The sequence below is a fragment of the Halichoerus grypus genome, chromosome 6, assembly GCF_964656455.1.
Source record: "Halichoerus grypus chromosome 6, mHalGry1.hap1.1, whole genome shotgun sequence".
Classification (NCBI taxonomy): domain Eukaryota; kingdom Metazoa; phylum Chordata; class Mammalia; order Carnivora; family Phocidae; genus Halichoerus; species Halichoerus grypus.
This window is the reverse complement of record NC_135717.1, coordinates 51478893-51494317: the sequence shown is the minus strand read 5'-3', so window position 1 is coordinate 51494317 and position 15425 is coordinate 51478893. Positions and strand designations below refer to the sequence as shown.

Sequence of the window (15425 nt, the reverse complement as noted above, 5' to 3'; positions counted from 1 at the left end):
GCGAAGAGCAGTAGGGGTCTGCGTCTGGAGCTCCGAAGGAGACTTGTTTCCCCCGCTGCATCGTCGTCAGCTTTGAGAGCTTATGTTCTATTTAGTGATAATAACTCCGAAGTATAGAATTTTATTACCTTCGGAAAGGACAATGAACGTACCCATTATTTCACGTAACCCTTAGAACAAGCCTCTGATTCTGTGCCCCGTTTTACACCGAGGGAAAACTGTGGTTCAGAGAGGCGACGAGCCTCCTCCCGGAGCTTCTGACCCCGTTGCTGGGTGCTATTTTCTTCTTCTCTCCATCGCCGCGGAAATACCGACCGAGGTTAACAGCTGGTTGTGGAAGGTTCTCCTCAAGTTGTTGAGAGCTAATGGGACCAGTGTTTCCACCGGGCGGCACAGCTCCGGAGGGAGGCAGAAAGCAGGAGTTACGGGGCTTTATTAATTGTAGGGCTTGTTGGGGACTCCGCTGGCAGACGTTACAAAACCTATATTCCAAAATGCTGTGTGTGGTGTATCCCCATTGTACAGAGAACCGAGGAAGGAAGTGGTTGGCGGCACGGCAGGGCTGAGTCACGGGCGGCGCTCAGGGCTGAGCCCCAATACCTTCGTCCTTAGCTCATTTCTTTGCCCTCCCCAGGAAGACACACCTGATTAAAGGAGAGAGACCTTTTTTCACTAATAACACACTGGCCTCATCTAACTCCCTGCATCTTTAATTAATGTTTACAAAGCACTTTAATCTACCCAACATGCTAGTTAATTAGGCAAGTACTATTACCCCCCTCTTTCCGAACCAAATCCAGGAGAGAATCAATATTGTCAGTCCTTAATCCCTGATGAATAATGGGCCTAAGCTTTCTGCTGTTTATGGTTTTTTTTTTTTTCCAAATTGTGTCCCATATTGTGTTAAATACTAATTCATTTAGCATGAAAGGGCTTACTAAAAGTCAGAGACTATTAAACACCTGCTGGTGAGAGGTAAAATAGACAAGGATTTCAGATAAAGAAAAAGACATTTTGTCAAGTGCTTCCCAGAATTTTTTTTTCTTTTTATTATTGTGCTATTTGCTTGGTTGGGTTTTCATGATGTATAAACATATGTTTGGCTTAATCTTTAAAGTTTACTTAAAATTTCTGATTTACACATTATCTTTTGTGTAAAAATTAAATTTTACTCAGTATCTTTTCTTACAGGTGAAGAAGAGATAAGAAGGAAGAAATTGAAGGATGGTGGGATTGGGAAGGAAGAAGGAGAAAAGGCAAAAAAAAAAAAAAAAAAAAAAAATCAAAAAAATCCCGGACACCACCACCACCACCAAAAGAACAGACAGAGAACGAAGAGGGAAATAAGTGAGACAGGTTTCAACCGGGTGGCTGTGGGGCCATGAGGCAGCCCCTGCCTAGCACACCCCAGAGCTTTGTGGGAATTACAAACAGGTGGACCTTCCTCTGGGCTGGTGCGGACCTAGCCAGGGCCCCACAGTGACTACCCGAACACAGGCTGGCTTCCGGTCCCCACTGCACCCCTGTTGAGGGACCTTTGGTGCCACCGAATAACACAAAGGGACTAGAACAACAGGACGGAAAGTAAGAAAACAAGAAATGGCTTAGAGGGGTAATTGAAAAATAGTTATTCATGAAAGTATTTACATGACGTCAAGGGAGAAAAAAGGAACAAAGAAACATCTGGAGGGTCTTTGTATCTGTCATTTTATTCCTTTAAAACCCATGGAATTTACAAAATTTTACTTTATATTCACTTGAGTTTTTAATCAATGTCTTCCGAGGCTGCTCTTTGTTAAGAAAATCCTGGAAATACATGACCCCCAAATATCAGACAATATCATGAACTTTGTGTAAATTAAAAATAAACTAAAAAAATTTAAGCTAAAAGTAGGTGTATGTTTTATAAAAATAATTACTGTAGATCATTGGCTCGAGAAACTGCAATATCTGTTTTGGCCACTAGAGGAGGCACACAGGAAAGAAGAAGGGTTAGTAATTTTCATGTTTCCTTTACTAAAAATTATAACATTGTAGAGCTGAAAGAGATGTCAAAAGAAATGATTTTTTTAATTTTTTTATTGTTATGTTAATCCCCATACATTACAGCATTAGTTTTAGATATAGTGTTCCATGATTCATTGTTTGTGCATAACACCCAGTGCTCCATGCAGAACGTGCCCTCCTCAATACCCATCACCAGGCTAACCCATCCTCCCACCCCCCTCCCCTCTAGAACCCTCAGTTTGTTTTTCAGAGTCCATCGTCTCTCATGGTTCTTCTCCCCCTCCGATTTCCCCCCCCTTCATTCTTCCCCTCCTGCTACATTCTTCTTCTTCTTTTTTTAAAAGAAATGATTTTATTTTATGTCTCTTCCACTCAGATGTGCGATTTTGAGCTGTTTATCCTTTTTCAGACTCAGTTCCTCATCTGTACAATGAGGCTACTAACATCTACCCTGGGAAACTAAAACAAAATTATTTTAACGTTTATCTGAATAAATAGCAGATGAGAAGAGTTAAGAAAATTGTGAAAATGGAGAAAAATATGACAAATTGCACTGTTTTTAATTGAAACATAGTACAAGACTATAATAATTTAAAAGTATCATGATAGAATAGTAACAGATATTGAGTGATAGAGATAATAGAATGGAATCGATAATCCAGAAAAAGATAGTATTGACATAGTGTAGACTTTAAGATGTGATGAGAGTAATCTAAAATAAATGAAAAAGGGGCAGATTCTCAATAGGCTTGAGAAAACTAGTAATTTGAAAAAAATACTCGATGTAAAGCCCTTACCTTTCATTATGTGCTAAAACAAATTTCAGATACATTAAAGATTTTTAAAACTAGGAGAAAATTTAAGGAAATATTTATGGTACATCAAGATGAGGGAAGAAAAGAAATGGAAAAATCATAGATGAAAAGACCATTAGACTCGATTACATAAAAATTTTAAATCCTGACAACTAAAAATATTGTGAACAAAATTTGAAAAGAAAAAAAGATTCTATAGAACTGTGCGTAACAAATCTGACAGTTAATTTTATCCTCAATACAAGAAACACCCATAGTTGATAAGAAGACTTTGATAACTCATTGGGAAAATTACCTCAAAAAAATGGTTAGTAATTAGCTCTTTCCCTGTGTGTGTTATATTTTAAAGTGTTTGAACTACCTAGTAATTGAAAAAGTAAAAATTTTAAATAATGCCTAATATACCTATTAGAGAATATTTTCTTAAATTCTAATATTCAATACTGACAGGAATGCAATGAAATGGGAAATTTTATATACTATCAGTGGGAGCATAAATTGACAAAACTTTACTGGAAAGCAATTTTATAAAAATATTTCCCAGCTTTAAAAATGTTTAACTTTGATCCTGTAATTCCATATCTGAGGATTCTATAGAAATAGAAACAAGCACAAAGATTTGTGCATGAAGATATATACTATCTCCTTTTTAAAATGTCAGAAAATTAGAAACAACCAAAACATCCAAAATTAGGGAGAAATAAACTATCATGCAGCTTTTTGAAATGAGGAATTTTTAGTGGCCGTAAGAAAATATCTAAATATATGGTTAGGGGGGCAAAAGGAACATTACAAAATTGTATATAAATTATTATTTCATGGAAATATATTTCCACATACATGGAAAATGCATGTATGTATGGAAAAATTAGAAAGAAATCTGTCGAATTGATGGCAATTAGTGTTTTTGGCTCTGATTATGTGATTTTTTTTTTTTTTTGGTATTGTATATGTTCCAAATTTTCTGTTGTGACTCTATATTACTTTATACATCAACAAAAACTAGTAAATATTATATTTCTTTATGAGACAGTAAATGCCAATGTACATAGCATTGAGCCTGGCTTCTGTCAAACATTCAATAAATAGTTGATAGACAACAGGAGGAAAAGAAAGACATTGATGCACTTCAAGGATGATTTCCTAGTGAAGTTTCTCAATTAAAAAAATAATTAAAAAAATAAGAAATAATTATTCTACTTCTGCAGATGAAAATTTATGACCCAGAGGTCTTTTTGGTGACACATTTAGAGGAAGGCTAGAAAAAAATGTAGTGGAAATGGTTTCATACTTCCCGAAAGCAAGTAGATGATGTCTGTATTCCAGGGCAGTATTTTGAAGGAGAAACATGTGGAAGAAACAATTATGGAAGAAAACAGTAAACAAGTTATTCCTACGATTTAATGGTAAGCATTCTGAAAGACAAGCAAGTCTCCAGAAGATCCCTGGTGAACAACAGTGCTGCTCAGGCAAGCGTTAGGACCTGCCCATGAATGAGGTCCGAGCAGGGAAAGAGGATGTATGGCGCCCATTCATCCTTCATCTGAAAATTCTTTGCAGTCTCTTCTGTGGCAAGCGCACAGTGGTAAGGCCTAGGAGATACAACAGTGAACAGCATAGATAAACCCCCTGCCTACAAGGAATTTATAGTCTAGGGGGGCTTGGAGAGACACAGACAAGACTCAGGTGATAAAATGGTTAATCACTAACAGTCTGTTAATCCACAGGTGATTCTGTAAATAAAAACAATTTTTTTGAGCTGAACTACATTTCCCCCCAGAGATAAGCCTGAGGCATAATTGGTGGTTAAAATTTGACTGAGGACAGCTTGTTTTGCTGCTGATGATCTGTGCCCTGCTCGTTTTCAGTTTACGGGTGGAGGACGCAAAGCCGACAGGGTTTGGAAATGGCTTGAGTCTGAGGAGACCGGGGGTAGGGCAGCTGCTGAGGGAAGGACTTTTCAAGGAGAGTCTTAGGAGGTTTCCAGTGCAGGCTGTCTGGTAACCCTCACCCTCTTCCCACCAAACCTTCACTAACTACCCACTTCCTCCTAAGTCCTTTTGGTGTCAGTAGATTTGAATATGGGCCGACACCAGCCTCAGGTGAGGGTCAGATAAGAGCAGGACTTAGCGAGACTCAGTCCAGTTTGTGTCCCAGACAGAGCAGGTACCACCTTTGGAAAGACAGATGAGTATGGTGGGTGGAGTACTGTGTAGGTAGATTTTGTTCCCTGTCAGCTACGTTGAACTTTCGTAAGCCCATTTCAGGTCAAATATTTCATTATACCAGATTTCTAAGTTTGAGGGCTGACTTTTTTAAATACAATTCCACTGTGACTCATGTAGAACTTCCTCCTTGATCAGACCCTGAACTTGAGGATGTGAATTCCCTGAATTGTGAGAGAGCTCTTTCCTCGTGTTGCAGTCAGGGTGAAGCTGAAGGAATCACCCAGCAGGATGTGTGACCACTTAGTGGGGCTGCGGAGTCCTGGTCTGGCCACCAGCTTTACAGACCTGGGCATTTTCAGGCTCTCAGGCACTGTGTCCCCATTGCATTTCCAAGTTGCAATATTGGTGGAGGGAGGATGGGGGAGGATGGGGGAAACCGTACTGGTCACCCTTTGATAAGCTTAAAATATTTTATTTTAATTTCCAGATTTTTAAATAGGATTAAAAAAAACAAAACAAAAATTCTTCCTATGGAGAATCACAACAGGAAAAGAAAAGGGAAATTGCACCACACGCTACCATTCACCGTGAGTAATAAAATGTTGTGGGATGTGTTTCCTGTTGTCCTCAAATTGCCACTGAGGGGTAACAATACTCACCACCTCGTGCATTCCAAATTGAAGACATCCCCAGGAACTAACCAGGAATTATCTCCTCAGGATTTACTGACAGTCAACAAATCCAAACTGGCCCCACCACCAATACCCCCACTTCCAAACTAAGAAGAGGCTTGAGGATCCTAAGCTTTGTGGGGGTGCAGTTAGTATTCATGGTGGGAGGTTGTTCTCTGCCCTCTGTCGGGGAGGGGAGGGGAGATATATTCCTTTTGTATCCACCCAAGGTAATCTCTCTTCTAATTATCTCCAGGTCAACTAATTAGGGACCTCACATCTGTAGAATCCCTTTTGCCACATAATGTAACGTAATCACAGAGGTGACTTCCCATCATGTTCACGGGTTCCACTGATCCTTAAGGGGAGAGGATTATACAAGGATGGGACACCAGGAAGCTGGAGTCTTGGGGGGCATCTTAGAATTCTCCCTACTACAAAGGAGAAGGGGTTCCTCTAATTCCCACAGCCAAGCATGAGGGAGAGTCCTAAGACAATCACTCATTAAGATTGGAGTTCAAGGGGCACCTGGGTGGCTCAGTCGGTAAAGCGTCTAACTTCTGGTTTCAGCTCGGGTTATGATATCAGGGTCGTGAGACTGAGCCCCCCGTCGGGCTCCATACTGAGCATGGAGCCTGCTTAAGATTCTCTCTCTCTCTCTCTCAAAAAAAAAAAGATTGGAGTTCAGCAAGATGGGGATATGGACTCTTGCTAAGGTGTAGACCCCACATTACCCTCAGGCCACAAGGAGCTGAGTGGGGTAAGGTCAGAGCAAGCATTTGAGGAGCATGGCACAGGATCTCTTTCCCGCTGAGATTTGGACACAGACTTGGAAGACTTGTGCCCGCTTCCAGGCAGGATATTTCACAGGAGTGGTCACTGTACCGGGGTTTGAAGGACTGGGAAGTACAGTGAGCCTGGAAGTAAGATGGGGCAGCTCCACCTACCCCAGATCTCCAAGACCCTCAAACTGTATGGAAGGGGACCTTTCAGTTTCTGGGGCTCTACCTGAAGGAACGCAGAAATAATCTGAGAGGCAGACAACGGGGTAAGCTGCCTGCCAGGGGGCCAATGAGCCAGGCAACTGAGTTTGAGATGGAAGTTATTAAGTGCCTAGGACTAAATTTTTTTATTGTGGTAAAATATACATAACATAAAATTTATCATTTTATTTTTATTTATTTATTTATTTATTTATTTTTTAAACATTTTATTTATTTATTTGAGAGTGAGAGAATGAGAGACAGAGAGCACGAGAGGGAAGAGGGCAGAGGGAGAAGCAGACCCCCTGCTGAGCAGGGAGCCTGATGTGGGACTCGATCCCGGGACTCCAGGATCATGACCTGAGCGAAGGCAGTCGCTTAACCAACTGAGCCACCCAGGCGCCCTATCATTTTATTTTTAAATGTATCACTTCAATCATTGTTAAAAGTACAATTTATCGGCATTAAGTACATTCCCAGTGTTGTACAACCATTACCACTATCTATCTCCAGGACTTTTTCATCTTCCCAAGCTGAAACTTTGTCCCCATTATACACTAACTCCCTATTCTGCCCTCTCCCAGCCTCTGGCAACCACCATTCTTTCTGTCTCTATAAATTTGCCTGGTCTAGGTACTTCATATATATGGAATCATGCAACATTTGTCTTTTTTGTCTGGCTTCTTTCGCTTAGCGTAATATTTTCGAGTTCATTCATGTTGAAACATATATTAAAAATTCCTTCCTTCTTAAGGTTGAATAATATTCCATTGTATGGACAGACCACATTTTGTTTATTTGTTCTTCTGTCTATAGACACTTGTGTTGCTTCCACCTTTGGGCTATTGTGAATAAGGCTGCAGTGATCACGGGTGCACAAGTATCTGTTCAAGCATCTGCTTTGAATGGTTTTGTGTATTCACCCAGAAGTGGAATTGCTGAATCATACGGTCAGTGATTCTATGTTTGATGTTTTGAGGAACCGCCATATTGCTTTCCACAGGGGCTGTGCCATGGTCCATTCCCACCAGCCGTGTGTTTGAGAGTTCCAGTTTCTTCACATCCTCACCAGCCCTTGTTGTTTTATGTTTGTCGTTGTTTGTAATAATTAGAACTGAATGTTAAAAACAAAATGAGACTGGTTTAATAACTAAAACTGTTAGGGAGGTTATTAAACCAGCCAGTCTGATCCCTGATGTACTGCTGGTCTGTGGGAAATGGGAATTTCACAGAGAACAGCTGGGGGCAGATACTGACAGCAATAAAATTGATTCATGCTTATGCCCTAACACGTTGAGACTCCTGAATAAACCAGTCATAGGAACAAAGAAATAGGTGAAAAATATCTTCTCCCCCTTGGCTTTTAAAATTTTTTTTATTTTTATTTTTTTTTAAATTAATTAATTACTTTATTTAGTTGACAGAGAGAGACACAGCGAGAGAGGGAACACAAGCAGGGGGAGTGGGAGAGGGAGAAGCAGGCTTCCTGCTGAGCAGGGAGCCCGATGCTGGGCTTGATCCCAGGACCCCGGGATCATGACCTGAGCCAAAGGCAGATGCTTAACGACTGAGCCACCCAGGCGCCCCTTGGCTTTTTTTAAAAATACGTACTAACTTTGAAAATGATTCACATAAGAATGTAACAGGATACACATATGTGTGGTCTTCATCATTTCATGTCCCATTCATTTCTTAAACCTTTACCATCTGGGTTCTAATCCCACAAATATTCTTAAGCTGTGTTCTCTTGGTTCCCACCCTGGCTTTCAATCTCTGACAGTTGGGATCATCCATTAAATCGAAGTATTTTTCCCAAAGTTGAGTCTTCAGCAGAGTCCACACTGCTTTCCTTGGGCAAAGACATTCATCAGCCTGACCTCACATATTACTTCTATAGCGATGACCTGAAAAACCTCCCTCTCTGGGCATTATTTGTTCCACTTAACAAGCCGAGTGTCTACCCTGGTTTCAGTTGGGAACCTTGTTTTAAACTCTGTGCCAGGCATCTCATTCATTAAATTCATTCACCATCCATCACCCTATCTTGGTTGTGAAAGGCCAACCTCCCTCCTTAGACTGCTTGAGATGGGAGAAGTATAGACGCACACACACACACACAGCTAAATCATTCTGCATGATATGAAAAAAGGAGTAATCCACTGGCATCTCAAGGAAATCAGGATCCTAAAGGAGGAAATGGAAGGGTCAAGAGGGGTGGGAAGGAGGGAGGGCTGGCTAACGACATGATGGAAGACCAGGGCCTGTGGAGAGACACAGACATAGAACGTTCTGTAGGTGGGAACGATGGGACTTTGGGAGAGCAATGTGGGACAGTGACGTTTGACATGTTTGCTAATTGTGTGGCATTCCCTCTGCTACCCCCAAACCTCCTAACACCAGTGGTTCTTTGGGGGAATGAAAAGGGTCATAGCTCATGATTTTCAGGAAAGCAAAGAGAAGTAAAATGGAGCCGGGTGTAATGGTTTGGAGTCAGAGGACAGCAGAGATGTGGGTAAGAAAGCAAAGCCCCATGCCACTGAATATGTTTAGAGAAATAGAGGAAGGTATTCTAGACTCTGCCATTATGGCAACCTAAGTCATTAATTTTGATATTAAGTAAAACAGTGACCTTAAGAAATGGAGATTCTTGGATTATGTAATGTTCACAAGCAGGATGTCGCCCTGTGGCATCAGGTGCCCGTTCTTCATAGAGGCTAGAGCATGCATGGGACCAGCTCTGGGTGTTGTTCTAGCTGCCCTCACCTTTTAGCTTCCTTCTTGGGCTCCTAATCTTCTCTCTCGGACCTAATCTTCTTTCTGAAGCTCTTTAAAAGTCCTGAAGACCCTCTTTCTCACATTCCAGTGGCATAAGTAATAATGATGCTGTATACCTTAATATCACATTTCATAGTTTACAGCACTCATTCACACACATTTAATTCTCATAACAGTCTTAGAAGGTATCAGTCTTCCCATTTTACAGATAAGGAACCTGAGGCTCAACAGGGTTCGGCGGCTTACTCAAACTCCCTCACGTAGTAAGTGTCCCAGTGAGAATTCTGTTGCACTCTGCTTTTCATGGGAGCTGCCTTCATGAGTTCTTCCCAAAAGGAAGAGTGGTCCTGGTGGATGTATTTTCTCTCTATAAATCCAGTTGAGGGATTTGTGCTCCTGCTGTTGACTATTTTCAAGGTTTCAAATTAGTATTGGGGAACAGTGTGACCTTTATGAGAGTTTAAGGAATAGTAATAAGCATTAGAAATTGGGAAATCTTACCTTATTCAATATTCATCTGAGTGGAGTCAGCTGAGGAGGTACTAAGAGGGACAACAAAAAACAGAAGCCACATTTCCCAGCTAAAGAAAGGGTGAGAACTGCATAAAAATCCACTAAGATTTTGATGGAAAGATTCAGCATTTTCCTTAAGGATTCCATAAAGAATTGCTCAATGCCAAATACAAAGTACCATTACATAATTATGAAAAGATTCTTTGCGGGGCGCCTGGGTGGCTCAGTCGTTAAGCGTCTGCCTTAAGCTCGGGTCGTGATCCCAGGGTCCTGGGATCGAGCCCCGCATCAGGCTCCCTGCTCTGCGGGAAGCCTGCTTCTCCCTCTCCCACTCCCTCTGCTGTGTTCCCTCTCTCACTGTCTCTCTCTCTCTGTCAAATAAATAAATAAATAAAATCTTAAAAATATATATATAAAAAAAGAAAAGATTCTTTACTTCCATATATCAAGTAAATCTAAAGCAGAATAATTCCATGAGTAAAGCTAACATATGGAAAGCATGTCTTCCCAGGACAGACTGAAGCCCTGCATTCAAACAAAACCCCAGAAGCTGCAAAGAGATAATGCTACAGGATTCATGTTGCATAGACTTCATCATCTTGCCCATCTTCACATGTTGCTTCGGTTTTACATGGAAGCCCTTAGCCAGACTGGCAGGGGTGACAAAAAGAGAGTGCAGGTGATGAGGAGAAGATCTGGCTAGAGAACAGCATTCGCTTCTGTCTCTGGCTCTCCCAGGAAGAATAGATGGACCATCCTTGCAAAACATGTATTGTGGTGGGAGAATAATTGTTCTCAATGGGGTATTTAAATATGACCATTTCCAAGCAACATTTTGAGGATCGAAGGGCTAATAGATATATAGCAGTTCTCCCCTCTCCTTTATGCGCACTCAAGGTGGTCCAAAAGCAGATGATCCTCCTTCTGACCTATGGTCAGAAGGTCACTAGTAGCCTCTTGCTTTGTCACAATGCCTACATCATTCATCTACTTCTTCGCATCACAGAGGCATTTTATCATCTCGCTCCATCACAAGAAGAAGGGTGAGTACAGCACAAGAAGATATTTTGCGGGAGAGAGGGGCATCACATTAACAGAACTTATTTTACAGCATGTCATTGTAATTGTTCCATTTAATTATTAGTTATTGTTGTTAATCTCTTACCTGCCTAATTTATAAATTAAACTCTATCATAGTTATGGGCAAGAGGACAAAGGAGGAAAACGGAAAAAACATAGTATATATAAGGTTTGGTACTACCCCTGATTTCAGGCATCCACTGGGGGGTCTTGGAACATGTTCCTATGGATAAGGGGACCCTCCTGTACACACGACTCCACAATAGATTTGAGTTTTGTCTTTCATCAGCTCATTTCCCAAGTTAACTAGAAAGAGCAAAATTAAGTCACTTAATTTTCATTGACTTTCTCTTCCCCTTCCTCTCCTGGGAAGAGCTTATGAGCTCTGAAGAGGAACAGGCCTGGTTAGATTCATAAATTGAATAGTTTAAGCAATTCAGATCTGACTCCAGAGCTAAATAGGGTATACTAGTAAGGAAGGAGTCATCTAATTTAATAAGTGTGATGACATGATAAAGAATAAGCCATTTTAACTTCTACTCTGTTAAAAAAAAATTGTGTTAAGAAATGTTTGAAACATTTCTAAGAGGACCAAATAATTTTTCATTTCATAAGTGCATTTACTAAAAAGTTTCTTTAGGGGTGCCTGGGTGGCTCAGTCCATTAAGCATCCTACTCTTGATTTCAGCTCAGATCATGATCTCAGGGTCGTGAGACTGAGCCCCATGTCCAGCTCTTTGCTCAGTGGGAAGCCTGCTTAGGATTCTCTCTCTCCCTCTCCGTTTGTCCTTCCCTCCTCTAAAAAAAAGGTATCTTTAAGTCATGAGGGCCTTTGGTGCATTAAGAATATCCAGGTTATAGGGGCGCCTGTGTGGTTCAGTCAGTTAAGACTCCCACTCTTAGTTTTGGCTCGGGTCATGATGTCAGGGTCCTGGGATTGAGTCTCATGTCGGGCTCTGTGCTCGGCAGGGAGTCTGCTTCCACTCTCTCTCTCCCTCTGCCCCTCCCCCTGCTCATGTGCCCTCTCTCTCTCTCTCTCTCTCTGATAAATAAGTAAATTCTTAAAAAAAAAAAAAGGTAATCTGGGTTACACACAAGAATACTTTTATTGCTTAAGATGAGCTACTTTTATAGCTCTGGACCTATAGTGGTTTTCATGATTCAGTCTTAAAATGTTTTTCAGACACTAATTCATTAACTAGATGACAGAGAAACTGAAGCGCCAAGAGAACCAGGAGAAGGACATGGTTCCTGATCCCCAGTCTGTAGCCTTCTTCAAAAAAACAAACAAACAAAAAACCCTTTTCCAATTCAGGGATGTTGCCGGACAGAGTTTCTATAAAGGCAATGTGTTACTAAAACAAGGCAGTAAGATGAAACGCTATGATTTTTGGCAAAATAGATTTCAGATAATAAGCCATAAAAGCCCCAAAGATTGGGGCTGGAAGAAAGGATATTTAAATGTATTTTAAAAATACATAGCCTTTGTCCTCTTGCCCAGCGAAGAGATACCCGTAGGGTGGCATCGGCTGGGTATGTTTAAGTCAGTGAAAAAGTATCTAGCAACTGAAACAGGAGGATCGGCGTGTGCCAAGGCCGTGTGACATTTCAGCACCAGCCTATGGGTGACCACCCTCCTGGGGTCTGATCGCTATCCCCTGACAGCGCTGTGGGCCACCTCCAGGGCTTTCCATGTCTCCAGGGCTCGCCTTGCAGGAGCAGCAGAAACTGTCCTCCGGGGAAAGAGCCTTCTTGGCAGCCGCTTCCAGACTGTGAAGTGATGACCCACTTCACCTCGGAGTCAGAACGGATGAGGAAAGAGGTTGAGGTGGGAAGGCCCGAGGTCCCTCGGCTTTCAGAGGGGCAGGAGAAGGGCAGGAAGGCCACCCACCCCTGTCCCCGAGCTTTGCTAACTTGGCACAATTTAGCTTCTAACTTTTCTCGTGGGAGCCTCGGGATGAATATGAGGCCACTGAATTCTATTTTTTTGGTTTTCGTGAATGGAACAGGACCCAGAAGCTTGACATAAAAGAACTTGGGGACCTTGCAGTTGTAAGAATGACTCAGTTCCTTTGTTGTTGATAAGCAGTCGAGTTGGAAGGAAGCCTAAGGTGAGGTGTTATTGCTGCCTGGTAAATACTCGTCATCGTGGGTTCTACTCACACAGTGGCTCACCGGGTCCAGCCAGCCTCGTCAGTGCGACATTCCTCTGTCGGACCCCCAAATCCCCTCTTCCCTCAAATCTCTCGCTTTCTGTGCTGCCCCCGCTTCCCCACTTTGTAGGGATTGCCCCCATCCTGGCTTGTTCAAGACCTCAGCTTAAGTGCCACCTCCTCCATGGAGATTTCCTGACTGTCCCCCCAAAACAGCTCGACCTCCTCCTTTCTCCCTCTTTCTCTTTTCATAGTGCCTGGGATGTTCTGCCTGGTGGGGGGGGGCTGTTTCTGAGCACCCCCCACGGATCTCCCAGCTCTCTGTAGCCAGGGCCAAACATTCATTCCCCTTCGCACCTGCCACAAGGAATGAACTCAGGTTGAAACTCAAGTTTCAAAAATGAAACTGATTTGGAAGAGGTGAAACCAAGTGGAAGCGGGTAAGGAAGAGGCTAGGGGGCCAAGCCCTGGGGGCAGAAGGCTGGTGGGCAAGGGAGCAGGATGGTGATTGGAATCAGAGGCAGCAAGTCTGATGGGCGCTGGAGGAAAGGACACAAGGGGAGAGTCTAGCAAGATGCGCTGGATTCTGAGTCATTGATGTGTATTGCCACCTTAAAAGGGCCCCCAGGAGCTCGGGGAATGGGCCAGAGCTTTAGCACCCTCAGAGAATGTGATATGACCAGTGGGTAATTGGCTGCAAGCCAGGTGCCCAGCCAGTATTCTTAGAGCAGCTAAATCCCCAAACCCCAGGCGCCGAGTGCGGGAAAGGTCACAGTCTCCAGAGCAGTCACGACTGAGGGACAGGCTTCGGGGTCCGGATGACGAGTCCCCGTTGAGATCCACCAGTGCTCAGCAGGGGCCCAGATCCCAGGATGGCACCAGGCTCGGGGAGGCGGGCCACTGCGGAGTCACACGTTCTCCAGCTCCAATAGAAGAGCCTCTTGCCTACTTTTCAGGGTTTCCAGAAAAGAGATTTTACTCCTTTCTTTCACAGGGAAGGCTTCTTTCTTGGGTTAGTTAAGGTTGTGTGAACTCTGGAGGCTGCCTGGGAACTGTTGTGTGAGGCCCTGACTCAGGGTCGGTGTGTGGGACTGCTCCAGTTTAAACAGGAGGTCTGGACTCTGAACCCAGCCCAGTGGCCAGGGTGGAGGGCTGAGGCCTGGGGTGGGGTGAGGGGGGGCAATGAGAGGCTGTTTATCCGAATCAGGGTGTAGTCACATAGCTGAGAAAGGGAGCCTCAGACTGATGCCATTCCGCAGATGTCTGTGCTCGGCCACTCAGGGCAAACCTGACGAAAGGCCATTCTTTTGGAAAGGTATGCAACCCAGGTGTTGAAACCTGAACCAGAGCCGGAGGGACAGGCTCGATCAAAGATCTGGGCTGATGCTGCCAGTTTGAGACCCCTGTAATCCCCAGGATGCAAGCTGGGGAGGAAACAAGAGCCTTTGTTTTTCTTTCAGCGGTGGTGCAGTTTTTCCCCTTAATTCTGGAATGCTTTCGTTTCCAGCTAGCTGCCCTGGTTTGGCTGGTGCTGGTGGGAGGCAGCTCCCCGCCTGGGTCTACAGCTTCTCAGAAATCCTAGTGTGCCTATCAGCGAAGAGGCCAGGTCCAGACAGAGTTGTCCCGTGGGGGCAATTCGGTGTACACACAGAACCCAGTTGTAATTCTGACAAAACAAACAGACGGACAAACCCACAAGTTGCCTTTGGGGTTGGCCTCTAAATTTAACCACACCGTGTCCTGCCTAATGTTTTCAGTGGGGGGTGGGGGAGGGGCATCAGACTAGAAAATCCTGCCTCAAAGAAACCTGTTACGATAAATTTGAAACGGATTCTGGGGCAGTGTTTCAGGCAAGGAGCTGAGGGACTTTGAGGGAACTCTTTGAAGTCAGGTATCGTTGTGGGCTGATTTGCGTTCCCCCAAATTCCTGTGTGAAGCTCTTATCCCCAGTACCTCAGAATGTGCCTGAATTTGGAGATGGCCTTTAGCAGGGTAATTAATTTAAAATGAAGTCATTAGGGGGGCGCTTGGGTGGCTCAGTCGCTTAAGCGTCTGCCTTCGCCTCAGGTCATGATCCCAGGGTCCTGGGTTCGAGTCCCACATCCAGCTCCTTGCTCTGTGGGGGAGCACTCTGCTTGCTTATGCTCTCTCTCTCACTCTGTCAAATAAATTAATAAAATCTTTAAAAAAAATGAGGTCATTAGGATGGACCCTAATCCATTGTCACTGCTGTCCTTACTGGAAGAGATCAGGACCCAGA

The 15425-nt window shown here is 43.3% G+C and overlaps 1 protein-coding gene across 1 annotated transcript in view; it reads right to left on the bottom strand.

The window, feature by feature from the left end:
- Window positions 1-494, bottom strand: part of PROSER2 (proline and serine rich 2) — a 45216-nt gene extending 44722 nt beyond the window's left edge. Inside the window, exon 1 of the mRNA XM_036074374.2 lies at window positions 153-494. The gene's annotated coding sequence lies outside the window, so the exon portion shown is untranslated. The remainder of the gene's footprint in view (window positions 1-152) is intronic.
- Window positions 495-15425: the final 14931 nt, after the last annotated feature.